Source organism: Nicotiana sylvestris, chromosome 12 (assembly GCF_000393655.2).
Source record: "Nicotiana sylvestris chromosome 12, ASM39365v2, whole genome shotgun sequence".
In the NCBI taxonomy this organism is placed as follows: domain Eukaryota; kingdom Viridiplantae; phylum Streptophyta; class Magnoliopsida; order Solanales; family Solanaceae; genus Nicotiana; species Nicotiana sylvestris.
This window is the reverse complement of record NC_091068.1, coordinates 119,298,475-119,311,061: the sequence shown is the minus strand read 5'-3', so window position 1 is coordinate 119,311,061 and position 12,587 is coordinate 119,298,475.

Genomic DNA, 12,587 nt, shown 5'->3' with positions numbered 1-12,587 from the left:
TTTCTTGACTTGCGTGCGCAGTCCGTATAATTTCCGGAAGGTTTTTATGTGAAAAAAATGGATTAAATTGTGAACTAGAGCTTTAAAATCAACTGAGTTGACTTCGGTCAACATTTTGAATAAACGAACCCGGATAAAAGTTTTGACCATTCCAGTAGTTCCGTATCGTGATTTGGGACTTGGTTATATGCCCGAAATCGAATTCGGAGGTCCTTAGATCAAATTATCGCCATTTAACGGAATCTAGAAATCTAAAGCTAAAGATTTCTTAAGTTTGACCGGAGATTTGACTTTTTGATATCGGGGTCGAAATCTAGTTCTGAAATTTTTCATAGCTTCGTTATGTCATTTATGACTTGGGTGCAAACTTTGAAATCAATCGGATTTGATTTGATAGGCTTTTGCATCGAATATAGAAGTCGAACGTTCTTAGTTTCATTAGGCTTGAATTGGGGTGTGATTCACGGTTTTAGCATTATTTGATGCGATTTGAGATTTCGACTAAGTCTGTATTATGTTTTAGGACTTGTTGGTGTATTTTGTTGAGGTTCCGAAGGCCTCGGGTGGATTTCGGAAGGTTAATGGATATAAATAGGCTGCTGAATTTTCTTTTACAGCATGTGAACAGTACCCCGTGAACAGTACCGTGTACAGTACCCCCGTGAACAGTAAAAACGCGTGAACAGTAACTCCAAATTCTGGACAGAACGTTTATTTCTCGAATTAGAGCTCGGGAAGAGGCTATTTTTGGGAGATTTTCTGAGAAAACAACGGGGTAAGTGTTCTTAACTTAATTTTAGTTAGATTACTCGAATCTATTACTAGTTTTGGCATTTAATTGGTGATTTTAGTTGGGAAAATATTGAAAACCCTCTTGGTTTAATTTGAAGATTTGAGGGTCGAGTTGATGTCGGATTTTAGTAAAATTGGTATGGTTGGACTCGTGGTTGGATGAGGTTTCATATTCCGTAATTTTTGTCGGGTTTCGAGACGTGGGCCCCACGGGCGAATTTTTAGTGCAATTTCGGATTTTAATGGAAAATGTAGAATTTTATATGGAATTAATTCCTATAATTTTTATTGGCTGAATCAAATTATTTATGACTAGATTTGAGAATTTCGGGCACGAATTCGCGAGGCAAAGGCTTGTTGGAAATTTTGAATTGGTTGCAAAGCAAGGTAAGTGTTTGGTCTAACCTTAGCTTGAGGGATTAGGAGTTGTGTCCTATTTGTTATATGTTATTTGTTGAGTACGACATATAGGCATGGTGACGAGTATCTATACGTTGGTGTCAAGCATGCCCGTGAGTCTTATACTTTGATTAATGTGACTCTGTTTCGTATTGTATATGCTCTATATGATAATTTCTATTGAGGTATATGACTTGTGGAAGTATTATTATTAATTGAACATTGTAGAGCGTTGGCTCAAGTTGAGAATTTAATTGTTGAACATGGTAGAGCATTGGCTCAAGTTGAGAATTGAATTGTTGAACATTCTAGAGCATTGGCTCAAGTTGAGAATTGAATTGTTGAACATTGTAGAGCATTGACTCAAGTTGAGAATTTAATTGTTGAACATTGTAGAGCATTGGCTTAAGTTGAGAATTTAATTGTTGAACATTGTAGAGCATTGGCTCAAGTTGAGAATAAAACTGTTGAACATTATAGAGCATTGGCTCAAGTTGTGAAGTAAACGTGAAAGAAGAAAGGAGAGAGAGAATCATGATATTTTCTCCCTTGCCGGGATGTTATTATTTCCCTTGCCGGGATTTGATTGTTGTACTATTGTTCCCTTGCCGGGATTTTATTGTGATATTTTTGATTTTCCCTTGCCCAAATTTCTTTGTGATTGTTGCTTGGGTGAGGAAGAGCGATAAAGCAAGAAGGGTGATGCCGTGCACATTTATATTATTCATATGGTAAGAAAAGAGTGTTAAAGCACGAAGGGTGATGTTGTGCTGCACGATGTACAATTCCGTGTTGATTATATTGATTTTATGGTGAGGATGAGAGTAAAAGCACGAAGGGTGATGCCGTACAGTTTATATTGATTCTTGTGGTGACGACGAGAGTAAAAGCACGGAGGGTGATGCCGTGCATTTGTCCTTGATTTTCCCTGATTCTTGCTGATAATTGAGTTATGTTGTCATTTACGTTTATTTACTGATTTTCTGTTGTTACTTGATTTTATTTTGAGGTTATAGATTCCCTTACCGTATTTTCCTTGTGATTGTTGTTTGGGTGAGGAAGAGCGTAAAGCACAAAGGGTGATGCCGTGCATTTTTTTGGCGAGGAAGAGCGTTAAAGCACAAAGGTTGATGCCGTGTATTGTTTTGGTGAGAGAGAGTAAAAGTACGAAGGGTGATGCCGTGCACTTTCTATTGTTGTGTTTATTTGTTGTTATCAATTCAAGTGTTTAAACTATTTGAATTCCTTTATTGTTGTGATCCTTTGTGTTAGAACCTACAGTGTTTGCAATATCTCACCGCATTTATACATGTATATACATTCCAATACTTTAAACTTCAATAATTGTTACACCCTTAATTCAATTAGATCCTCAACTATATCCCCTTAAACCGTTTGAGGTTGTACTTTTCTTAAAAAGGAATTTCTACTATATTTTGGTTTATTGATTTCTCGTATTAGAGGTAATGATTCATTCGATATTGTACTTTAATGGAAAAAGGGTATTTTCTTTATCGAATGATTGCTAAAAAATAATTTCATCTTTTCTTGTTGATTTCCTAATTGGGCTGGAAGTTGTACTCTACTTTATATCAAGTAAATGAGGCTCTCTGAACATTCTTAATTGTATTGGGTTATGGACCCTATGAATTGAGTAACATGAGAAGGTTGTTGCGAAATGTGAGACAGAAACATATGGGCACAAGGTGCCGGGAAAAATATGATGATTTTTATTAATGACAGATTATGATATAGGCACGAGGTGCCGGGGAAAATATTATGGTTTTATTTAATAGCACGTGAGTTGTCCGTGCGGTTGTGATATAAATATGGGCACGAGATGTCGTGAAAATATGAAAGTGGGCTAAGACCTATATATTTATGATTATGAAATGAGGCGCCACAAGGTGACCTTTTGTCACGACCCAATTCCCGAACCTGGTCGTGATGGCGCCTCTCATGAAGACAAGGCCCGCCATTCAACCCAATTCATCCTTTTAAGACAATTAATTAACACAATTATAGTATAAACATGGTTTAATAATATCCAATAGCGGAAAGTATAGATAAAATACGGAAATCCAACCCAAGTCAGCCCTAACCGGGGTGTCACAAGTCATGAGCTACTATAGAGTTTACTAAAATTCTACAAAGTATGGAATTAGGAACAAAGTCTGAAGATATCATAAATAACAGAGGATAAGGGAGAAAACGGGTCTGCGAATGCCATGCAGCTACCTCGATAACTCCGATGAAAACTGAACAGCAGAAAACTCGCTCTATGTCTCAGGAATACCTGTACCTGCACACATGGTGCAGGGAGTAATGTGAGTACTCCGGCCTAGTGAGTAATAAATATAAATAATGACTGAAGGTAAGAAAACACATTAAGGCACACAACATTCTATACAGAAGCAGTGAAATCATTTAAAATAACAATTCGGTGAAATATCATGTGAAATTACTTTTAATCCAGTAAAACAGGTAATTTGGTAGTAAAATGACAAGTAGAAACCTGCCCCTCGGGCTCAATATCAAAACAACAAGTAGAAATCTGCCCCGCGGGCTTAGTATCAAAATAACAAGCAGAAATCTGCCCCTCGGGCTCAGTATCAAAATAACAAGTAGAAATATGCCCCTCGGGCTTAGTATCAAAATAGTAATTAGAAATCTGCCCCTCGGCCTCAATATCAAAATAATAAGTAGAAATCGGTCCCTCGGGCTTAGTATCTCAGAACAGTATCAGCCCCGCAGGCTCAGAACAGTATGAAGCAACCAGTCAATGAAATAAGAGCACATAATTATTATGGCAGATAATGCATATAAGGAATAAATGCATGAGTGCAATGCAATGCATATGACAGTACCCTCTGGTACCCACTGCGGCGTGCAGCCCGAGCCATCCATATTTATTTATCGTCGACGGCGCTCACTGGGGGTGTGTACAGACTCCGGAGGGGCTCCTACAGCCCAAGCGCAATATCAAGCCATCTTGTGGCATCAAATCTAGGACCTCGGCCTCATATCAATATCAGTATAATCACCTTGGCTCTTGGCCTCAATATCAGTGTAATCAACCAGGCTCTCGGCCTCAATATCAATGTAATCAACTAGGCTCTCGGCCTCTATATCAATGTAACACTGCTGCGGCGCGCAGCCCGATCCATGCTCAGTCCAGAAATCATCATAAGCCCCTTGGGCATTCGTAAAACAATAGTTCTCAGCCCGAAATATCATTTAGAAATATCATTTAAGTTTTCAAATCTTAGAAAGATGGCTGAGTTTGCAACACAGTATTTAAAACCTTGGACTGAGATCAAATGATATGCAAAATATGCGAAAACAGTGATATCGATCCCTGAAGGATTCAAATAATTGGCAAGAAGCCCAAATGTAACAATCAAATCTAAGTAAGGATGATTCTCAATTTAGTTCAAGTAGAAAACACGGTAAAAAAACATCTCTCGGGACGGACCAAGTCACAATCCCCAATGGTGCGCTACCCCACGCCCGTTATCCGGCGTGCAAGTCACCTCAATATAGCGTTATGATGTGAAATTCTGGGGTTTCAAACCCTCAGGACATCATTTACATCAATTACTCACCTCAAACCGGCTATTTCTTTAATTCGCGATGCCTTTGCCCCCCGAATTGGCCTCTTGGTGCATCAAATCTATCCAAAATTAGAACGAATATGTCACATTATGCTGTAGGAACAATACCCAATCGAAAAAAACTAAAAAACATCAAAATCCCGAAATTTGGCTAAACCCGAGCCCCGGGCCCACTTTTCGAAATTCAGAAAAATTAACATCAACGGATTTCTTATCTCGCCACGAGTCTATACATATAAAATTTACCAAAATCGGACATCAACTTGACCCTCAAATCTTCAAATCTTATTTTCAAATCCCTAGGCCTAAATCCCCAATTTACTCCTCAAAAATATGTAATCTAGTCGGATTATTCGATGATAATTCAATATTATGGAGTAGAAATGATCATAAGTGACTTACCTCTAGATTTCCCGTGATGTTTCGCTCAAAATTGCCCAAAATCCGAGCTTGGAACTAAGAAAAAAATGAAGAAAATGGACTGCCCCTTTAACTGCCCAGAAATTTTCGGGGCACTGTTCACGCGTGTGGGTACTATCCACGTGTGTGGGTACTGTTCACGCATCACTGTTCAAACTGCTGAAATATCCAGCAGCTGTGCAAGGCAATTGCAGCAGCTTTTATTTTCACTAAAAAGGCTCTAACTCCATCATACGAACCCGGAATTCAATGATTCTTGTTCCTATAAGTCACAAATAATAATACGAACATATTGCATCAATCGAAACTCAATTCGGAGCTCATTTGCTCAGTTCAATACCCATTTCACTCGTTAAACAATTAACTCATGTTTCATGTCAAAACCCAATCGCGACTTGATAAAATTAGACCAAACTTTCCAGATCAGTCCTATAATTCATTATCAAAATTCCGGAAGTCTCGAAATCAAATTTCGATCTCTAGAACTAAAAATGGACCTTTGGATCATTACATGCTTATGCTCAAAACGGCAAAATCTTCCAAAAACTCTTCCAAAACTTGTCCGAGCCTAATGGGACCCCGACCAAAAATACCAACATAATTCATAACATCATTCAAACCCGCTTCAATCATCAAAACACCTTAACCAACATCAAATTACCCAAAACTCATCGAATTCAAGCCTAAGTTTCCAAAAACTTCTGAAACACGCATTTGATCAAAAACCCGAACAAATCACCTCCGAATGACATGAAATTTTGCACATACATCCCAAATCACATAATTAAGCTACAACAACTCTCGAAATTCCATTCTGACCCTTGGATCAAAATCTCACCTATTAACCGGAAATCGCTAAAATACTACTTTCGCCAATTCAAGCCAAATTCCACACCGGACCTCCAAAACCAATTCCGATCGCGCTCCTAAGTCATAAATTACCTAATGGAGCTAGACAAATCATAAAAATTCCGATCCAAGATCATTTACACATAAGTCAACGTCCGGTTGACTTTTTCAAAACAAACCTTCCTTAAAGTGACTAAGTGTCTCATTTCCTACTAAAACCAATCCAAATCAACTCGTTCACACCCAACACTGATAATGAAGCATAAAGAAATAGGAAATGGGGAGAACGGGGCGGTAACTCATGAGACGACGGGTCGGGTCGTCACATCCTCCACAACTTAAACAAATGCTTGTCCTCGAGCGTACCCAGAGTTGTCCTAGAAGCCAACCAATAGCTGAATGACCTTACCAAGAATATACCCGTGGGTGATCCCACACTACCCCATCTCACATAGGTCCGATAACACAACATAGCTGAAATTTCACAATCCATCTAGTCCATAAACCATAGAACCACACTGCACCTTCCGAAATCACACACAAGATTAGAACCTCACATCTATATTCAGAATAAGCCCGAACCAGCTATAATAATCGATACCTTCAACCTCAAGTGCAATTACATGATAGACCACATAACTCAAACGGTTGTAGTGATAACTTCTAATCACAGCAGTTGCACACAACACTCGAATACCAATAGAAAAACTCTTATCAACTAAAGTGTCTTCTCAAAACTTTTACATACTGCCAATGCTAACTAAATCACACGGTAAGCCATAACCATTTTCCATATCAACCATTCATGAAACCACTTCTCCTTTGGCAAATGCTACATCAAATTTATGAGCCGAAGCTCGATATTACCCTTCCAACATGCTGAAATCAAATCCGTTCGTATTCATTAATGATCCCACTGATCTCTTCTAATCCAACACATTATCCTAGTGATATGACACATCAATACAGGTCTAAGACACCACTCGCACAATACGCGCGCCAATAAGCAACAGTTCGAGCATACTCAATTCATGAAAATGACTCAAACGAAAGAGCTGTACCTCAAGCTCACCAGTACCACCACAAAACAAGGCTGAGAACCCATCTCACATCATAGAAATATAACACACGAATCTAACCCGAAAGGTCATCTCTCCACAAAGCTTCGCTGCCATGTGCGACCTTATCCAAACACTAGTTCACATGAGACGCCCCAAGTCACCATGCTCAAAATCATCAACCAAGCGCAATTTGATATCTAGTACCACCAGTGAATCACCATTCCCACGGAGAAGTACATAATACACTGCCATACCGGAAAACCTCACTATTGCGCCATCTGGTTACCCCAAAAAGGAAGAATACCTTAAAGAAAAGAGTCACTTTGCAAGTTCCACAAGTACCACCCCAACAATATGCTATGGGCTCGTCAATCACAGTGGAACCAAGATATATGAATAGACCAATAATAACCGGCTCTTCTATAGCTCACATTGACATCAACCTCACGAGAAACTTAGCTGCCAATAACATAATCCACCTGGCACGGTCACAGACCTCCAGTCCAAGCATATCATATAGAAGAAATCCAACAAGTACACATGTATATGCTAACTGAAACAAGATTCTAATTCTCCTTGACTGGAATAAATAATACTCTATATCGTAGGCATGAGCAAACTGCGCTGTCATAGCTCAAATTAGCAAGTTAACACAGAATTAGTAATTACCAAGTTTGTTCTGGAATTTAGCATATTGGAAATCTCAAGAATAGTCCAGATAGTTCTTAACAGAGTTACAAATACGAGAAATATTATACCTTAGCCCAATATCCCACTCTATGCATATCATAGCCTACGTATCTTCCGAGCATGAATATTAGCTCAGTGCTTGCACACAGGTTCAACCCTCACATATATTCGCGCTCACAGCGCATAGTTATCACCATCAATTAGCTCAACTAGTGCATCCAAAGAGTTTAGATAAGACACTCACCTCAAACATGCCACAATCCCGAAATAGTATATTTTTGAGAATTCCCTGTCTCCAAATTCCTAGATTACATAAATCACCGTAACTGATCACAACCTCAGCACTCAATGACTGACACATCCCTCAAGTACGATCATTTCATGATAATTATTCTCAAAATTTTCCTACAATACATAGCAAGATCGAAATATTGGCAGTCGATCAACCAAGTGGGTGTTGAAATACCAATAGACATTTGTTGGTTAAAATATAGTGTGCACCCTTCTAAGGTCTTACCGAGCAGTTATAACATTCATCTAAATACCTGAAACTGACTATTCCATCCAGAACTCGTGACCTTCCCTTTAAGAATGAACTGCCAAGTTGCACATGAAAATATTAATCTGTACCACACACCACGTCTATCATGCCATCTTGTTGCAAACACAAAATCTCATTAGAAATTTCTGGGCTATAGGAAAATTACATTCCGGCAGTTAGAAATCTTCTATTTGCTCCCATTTAGGAGGAGTTCGTAATATACAATATGTTCCGCACACCGGTAGAAGATATCCGGCTCGAACTATGGTAAAAACCATCAAGAAAACTTTCAAATCTACTCACACATACCCAAGTTATCAAAACGAAATTCCTCTGGCTTGACTAGGCCATGTAGGTCACCAACCCAAAAATATTGCCATAAAACATCTGTAAAGCATCACAATATACGGTATATGAATCTGAAGCTGATGGCAAAACCAACACTGGAGCTGTGGTCAAAGCTGTCTTGAGCTTCTGAAAGCTCTTCTCACATTCGTCCGACCATACAAACGGTGCACCCTTCTGAGTCAACTTGGTCAAGGGCGATGCAATGGATGAAAAATCCCTCACAACTAGGATAGAATCAATACTAGGAGTCTCAGCTCCAACATCTAGCACAAATGCTAGATATGACAGACAACCCTTCCCAACTATATGCTAGGCTTTCAAGAAAGAAATTACTCTACTAGGAACATAATCAGTCGTACCACGCCACTCGATCCGCGGTACACCCGGCATAGCCAAAGTAACTGTCTTAGCATGACAGTCTAGAATAACATGACACAGAAATAACCAATCCATGCCCAATATAACATCAAAGTCCACCATGCTCAATAGCAATAGATCAACTCGGGTCTCCAGACCCTCAATAATCACAACACATGACCGGTACACATGGTCCACAACAACAGTATCGCCCACTGGGGTAGATACATGAACAGGTAAAGAAAGAAACTCTCGGGGCGTACCCAAATAAAGAGCAAAATATGAGGACACATAAGAATAGGTGGAACCGAGATCGAATAATACAGAGGCATCTCTGTGGCAGACTGGACAATTCCTGTAATAACAGCATTTGAAGCAATAGCATAAAAAAAATAGGCCCGTCCACCGCCTGATCGACCTTAATCCCCGTAAGCAATAACCGACTCACCAACACGCCTCAAACTGGAACCAATATAGCACAAAATCATGCAATCAACTTATTTAATAGCAAACTCCCCAACTTGGCTCAAAGACATAGATCAAAACGCACTCAATAAATCATAACGCACATACTCTATTATTGTCGTAATACCATAGTGAGATTGAACTCACTCCTTCATAAGCTTGTGGAAACACAAATCATCTAGAATTTTAACTCTTCTGCAATTCTTGCATTCACTCACATAACAGTTAAGCCCACTCTCTAGGCGGCCAAATTTAGATTTCAACGCATATTCTTTACTTGTAAATGAGATCTTCTAATAGACAGTATAAGAATCGCACCACCTTAGAACACTCTACACGAGATAACCCACATGTTTCACTTCTAATTAATATTTTTGTATACATTTCACCGTCATTCACATTACACAATAACTTAGTCTTCCTGAGTCTAAACTCATACCGTAACATGAAATTTATTTCACTCCATATAGGAGACATGAAAAGATTCTTCACGCGCCCATAACTCGGGGCTACACATCAGATCACAATGAAAATTAAACACTTAATGGTTCATCTATTATCCTGACGCCCTTCCTCGTCACCTTCAAGTCATATAGATATATCTCGTAGTACTAACATACTCCTCACGTGGCTATCTAACCATCATTCCCACTAATAGGGATAATACCGGACATATAATTTCAAAACTCTTGCTTGCACAATCAGCACTTCGGTGCTCAAGCCATAGGCAATGATCCAGCCTCAAGTCCTCCAGACTAGCCTAACATCAAACTCATAGCGATTATGTCTCGCCCTTCGTCCGAGGAATTACAAACCATCAAGGCACATCTAATACTGAGCGCTCGTTCGCGCATACGAACACGTGGATGGAATTGTAAGAGTTACTTTTTTGTTTTCCAGCTGAATCAAGGACGCATGATAAGGATTCAAGAATATGAAGTTTTCCTAAAGGTTTTGCATTCTCTCGAGGATAAATACAGACGTCTCCGTACCGATCCGCAAGACTCTACTAAACCTGCTCATGACTCGCGAGACCTAGTAACCTAGGATCTGATACCAACTTGTCACGACCCAATTCCCGAACCTGGTCGTGATGGCTCCTCTCATGAAGACAAGGCCAGCCATTCAACCCAATTCATCCTTTTAAGACAATTAATTAACACAACTATAGTATAAACATGGTTTAATAATATCCAATAGCGGAAAGTATAGATAAAATACGGAAATCCAACCCAAGTCAGCCCTAACCGGGGTGTCACAAGTCATGAGCTACTATAGAGTTTACTAAAATTCTACAAAGTATGGAATTAGGAATAAAGTCTGAAGATATCATAAATAACAGAAGATAAGGGAGAAAACGGGTCTGCGAACGCCATGCAGCTACCTCGATAACTCCGATGAAAACTGAACAGCAGAAAACTCGCTCTATGCCTCAGGAATACCTGTACCTGCACACATGGTGCAGGGAGTAATGTGAGTACTCCGACCCAGTGAGTAATAAATATAAATAATGACTGAAGGTAAGAAAACACGTTAAGGCACACAACATTCTATACAGAAGCAGTGAAATCATTTAAAATAACAATTCAGTGAAACATCATGTGAAATTTCTTTTAAACCAGTAAAACAGGTAATTTGGCAGTAAAATGACGAGTAGAAATCTGCCCCTCGGGCTCAATATCAAAACAACAAGTAGAAATCTGCCCCGCGGACTTAGTATCAAAATAACAAGCAGAAATCTGCCCCTCGGGCTCAGTATCAAAATAACAAGTAGAAATATGCCCCTCGGGCTTAGTATCAAAATAGTAATTAGAAATCTGCCCCTCGGCCTCAGTATCAAAATAATAAGTAGAAATCGGTCCCTCGGGCTCAGTATCTCAGAACAGTATCAGCCCCTCAGGCTCAGAACAGTATGAAGAAACCAGTCAATGAAATAAGAGCACATAATTATTATGGCAGATAATGCAGATAAGGAATAAATGCATGAGTAAAATGCAATGCATATGACAGTACCCTATGGTACCCACTGCGGCGTGCAGCCTGAGCCATCCATATTTATTTATCATCGTCGGCGCTCACTAGGGGTGTGTACAGACTCCGGAGGGGCTCCTACAGCCCAAGCGCAATATCAAGCCATCTTGTGGCATCAAATCTAGGCCCTCGGCCTCATATCAATATCAGTAGAATCACCAAGGCTCTTGGCCTCAATATCAGTGTAATCAACCAGGCTCTCTGCCTCAATATCAATGTAATCAACTAGGCTCTCGGCCTCTATATCAATGTAACACTGCTGCGGCGCTGCCCGATCCATGCTCAGTCCAGAAATCATCATAAGCCCCTTGGGCATTCGTAAAACAATAGTTCTCAGCCCGAAATATCATTTAGAAATATCATTTAAGTTTTCAAATCTTAGAAAGATGGCTGAGTTTGCAACAAAGTATTTAAAACCTTGGACTGAGATCAAATGATATGCAAAATATGCGAAAACAGTGATATCGATCCATGAAGGATTCAAATAATTGGCAAGAAGCCCAAATGTAACAATCAAATCTAAGTAAGGATGATTCTCAATTTTGTTCAACTAGAAAACACGGTAAAAAAAACATCTCTCGGGACGGACCAAGTCACAATCCCCAATGGTGCTATACCCCATTCCCGTTATCCGGCGTGCAAGTCACCTCAATATAGTGTTATGATGTGAAATTCCGGGGTTTCAAACCCTCAGGACATCATTTACATCAATTACTCACCTCAAACCGGCTATTTCTTTAATTTGCGACGCCTTTGCCCCCCGAATTGGCCTCTTCATGCATCGAATCTATCGAAATTTAGAAAGAATATGTCACATTATGTTGTAGGAACAATACCCAATCGATAATAACTGAAAAACATCAAAATCACGAAATTTGGCAAAACCCGAGCCCCGGGTCCACTTTTCGAAATTCAGAAAAATTAACATCAACGGATTCCTTATCTCGCCACGAGTCTATACATATAAAATTTACCAAAATCGGACATCAACTCGACCCTTAAATCTTCAAATCTTATTTT